The 3,703-nt window shown below is 35.7% G+C and overlaps 1 non-coding gene across 2 annotated transcripts; it reads right to left on the reverse strand.

The window, feature by feature from the left end:
* Positions 1–880: 880 nt before the first annotated feature.
* LOC101308073 lies at positions 881–3,356 on the reverse strand. 2 transcript variants are annotated; one of them, XR_184453.1, is made up of 2 exons: positions 2,851–3,356; positions 881–929 (listed from the first exon to the last, which is right to left on the reverse strand). It is a non-coding gene; the product is annotated as an uncharacterized LOC101308073 (transcript). The 2 variants fall into 2 exon arrangements; XR_184454.1 differs by lacking the exon at positions 881–929 and adding an exon at positions 2,630–2,735.
* Between the last annotated feature and the right edge of the window lie 347 nt (positions 3,357–3,703).

Consider the following 3,703-nt stretch of genomic DNA (forward strand, 5'->3'; position numbering starts at 1 on the left):
ATCCCAAAGTTAAAATGAGACCATACCAAGAAACCAAATATGGATATGGTTGAAGGTTTTTGTCGATATTTGATGTTACATTCTATCATACATCATACAGCTAGAGCAGCTAGAACATAGTTGTTTCTATGTTCTAGAACATGGTTGCTTCGCGCGTGCAGAAGGACTTTTTTCGTGCCTGCTAGATGTTCGGTTGTTATGCCACTGTTTATACTCTATAACCCTTAATTGATTATGTGTCTTAACCTTAGACTTACTAATCATATTAATTATACATTTACATTGACATGCAGATAATTTGAAACACAAATCGATAACCAAAACCATCTTTTTTGCTAAGTTGTGTACATTCATTGTACATATAAACATGCAAATAATTTCAATCACAAACTGCTAGGGAATGCAACCTTTACAAATCTGATAGTTGTAACCTTTAAACAGTCAATGCAGCCGCTATGGAATGCAACTTTACAAATCAGATTGTAGGGAAACAGATATGTAGTTTCCAATACCCAATCAAACCAAAGAAGCCAGGTCTCTTGAAAATAGACAATAATGATAAAAAAATAAAAAGAAGTACCAAGCTTTAACATGAAAGGGACTCATTTATCTTTTAGAGCAAAGCTTGATTTCAAGCTACCAAATTTCAGATTACAGAATTCTTACATAGCCCTGAATTACAATTCTTTCAGTTTTAACTATAATTGTAAATATGAGCAATCATATTAGCATTTCTAACAATTCTAACCACAATTCCCATACATGCCAATCCAAATTAATAAGCTGAGAAAAGAAAAAACTGGAATTATGAATTTAAAGTCATATGGCTACTGGTTTCACTTCAGGGCATACTGATCGAGATGAAAGTTTCTTTTACAAAAAACATCAACAATATCTAGCTGACTTGCATCAATACACCAAAAGGATATCTGAAGGTTTCAGAGGCAAACATGGTTAATTAAATCCCACATGCCCAAAAATCTAAAGTGTCACCACATAATACCATTACAAAATTTGCGAGGCCTCAAAAACACAATCTTATTCCCAGAGCAATTAGGTCACATTCCGTCTATTTCAAACCGTGTTTAAGTCTATCAAATGGATTAAAGAACAAAACTTTAACACACCCATCAAAAGCAACAGCCACCCAATACACCTAATCAAGTTGAACTGAATTACATATTATATATAGCAAAACCTTTGAAATAAAATAAAACTTGTTATGAAGGTCACTTCACAGACACAAAAAGATGATGAGTCCAAGAATTATTAGTGCGACTCTAAAATTTTCCCAATTTGTTATTGGACTGAGAAGCATAGAAGATAGAAACAATAGTTGATTAAAAAATTAGACTGGGGAGCAATTCTGAAGTCATTAAAAAATCAGAGGGGTCAAATCGTCAGAAATGGTAAAATCGTTATTAAAGAGAAGGTGGAAGTGGGTTTTGGAGCTTTGTTGCGGAAGGAAATCACCTGTACCCATTTTCCCTATGCCAATCCTGTGCCGCAAATAAGAATTCGTCACGTCATCATTAATCTAACACCCTACTTGCCTCCGTTAACTATTACCAAAAAACAAATAATAAATCTTAAATTTATTTTTCATTAGCAGTTCCACATCTCTAGCCACCATCAAGTCACGTGTTCCATTTCTTCTTTCTTCTTCTTCTTTTCCTTTCCAGCTTTCCTTCGCCATGGCCGATTTCAACATCCATCTTCTATTCGGAACTCTCATCAGATCAAAACACCAAGTCCGGCTGAGCGAACACAACCGCGGGTTTCAACACGGTTTAGATTGGATTAAGTTGGGGTATGTTATAGCTTTTGGTAATCCTTTGCATCTGATATTCCAAGTAATGGATTTTCAATTTACTGGTTATAAGAAAGATATCAGATGTGCAGGTTTTCTGGGTTCTTCAATGCACATTTGAATCATTGGTATCTAAGTATATAAGGAAACAATTTGTTATGATCTATATCAATAGTTTGGGACTAAAAGAGGAAGAAATCATTGGGGAAAATTTTGTTTCTATTATTGAAGTGAGTGATTAGGGATTTGTTTGAGTGAAAGATTAAATTGTGGGTGAGCTGGTTGTGATCAAATGAGTGAATTTTTGTGAACTGGGATTTCTGGGAATAGACTTGGGTAGAGTTTGAGAAAGAGATGGAAGATGGAGAGGATTTTCAAGTGGTTTGAGAAGGAAGAAAGAAATATTTTTGATATTATCTTCAGTAAAAAACTAATAATAATCAAAACTAATGGAGGTATAGTCCCGTTAAATTTGTTTAGTGGAAATCCACGTGTTAGTTTCTAAATGACAAAAATTAGAATGCAAGTATTAACACAATATCTACTAATCCCATAATTCCCACCTAATAGAAATTTTAACACAACATCTACTAATCCCATAATTCCCACCTAATAGAAGTATATAAAGATGTGGCAACATTATCAAAACGTTGGCCTGAAGCTACTTTATCAGTACATTGAAAATCTAAGGTGGCTTTACACTAATGGCTTTTTGCCTTTATCTAAAGAACAATACTACGTCAATGATCAAAACCACTTAATTACAAAGACCACTGATTTAACCACTACTTCTAAGTCCAACAGCTTTTTCTCCAATTTCACTTGCTCGCTGTGTCAATAGTTACTATAACAGTTGTAGATTTTTATTTATCTGGGTTCCAGATTTCAAGGCAGGATACGATCAAAACTGCATCTCTGAATCAATCTACTTGACCAATAATCAAGAAATTAATAAATAATCAAAAATCACCATTTGGGAAACTCAAGATTCAGTTTTGAAGAGCCCCACAATCAAAGACCAAGAAATCGAATTAGTTTACCTTATTAGACAGACTACTCGGACTGACAGTCCAGTTCCTCTCCTTCTTCCTCTGCTATCTCCTCCGTCTCTCCGGACTTTTGATCGAAAAACCAATCACATTATACACCATAATTCGGATATCTCTGATCACTAACCTGCTTGAATCAAAGATTTGAAGAACCGCAGTTTGGATTTCGATAAAAGCAAGAATGGCTGCAATTACTGGGGACGGAGGTGACACTGAGTCGAGACTCCATGCACGATTTGGCGCGTGGGATAGAGAATTCCGGGCTGTGTTTTATTTGGGTGTTGGGCAGTTGTCAAGAAGCTGGAGCTCCGGTTATGATTCCTGTCGGGTTTGAAAAACGGGTCGAGGATAGGGGTTTGGTGTGGAAGCTTAGGGTTCTGGCTCACACCGCAGTTGGGGGGTTCTTTCGCTATTCAGTTCTCTTCACTCTTTCGATCTTGGTCTCAGTCTTCTCGATGGAATCTGACTGTGGAGCGGTGGTGAGATGAGGTTTTGTTTACACGTGTGTCTGAAATAAATGAAAGTGCTGAGGGATAAAACCCCCCACCCCCCCGGCTTAATATATAAGAAGACTTCACTACTGATAAAAAATGATAAATTAGGATATAAGTTTGAAACAAACAAATATAGTTCGAAGTTTAACATAATAAGATTGATGAGGTAAGAAAAAAAGATTAAGTGTAAATAACAAATTATAAAAGATTATAGTTTCTAGGTAAACAAACTTTACAATCGGAGTAAAATTCCAGTTCACATTATCATTGCCTTCATTGAGTACTCTTGTTTCCCTTGACAGTCAAATATCACGTGGTTCTTCTGACTTAAACTGTGGGTCTGCCGAATA

This window comes from Fragaria vesca, linkage group LG4 (genome assembly GCF_000184155.1).
Source record: "Fragaria vesca subsp. vesca linkage group LG4, FraVesHawaii_1.0, whole genome shotgun sequence".
NCBI lineage: Eukaryota > Viridiplantae > Streptophyta > Magnoliopsida > Rosales > Rosaceae > Fragaria > Fragaria vesca.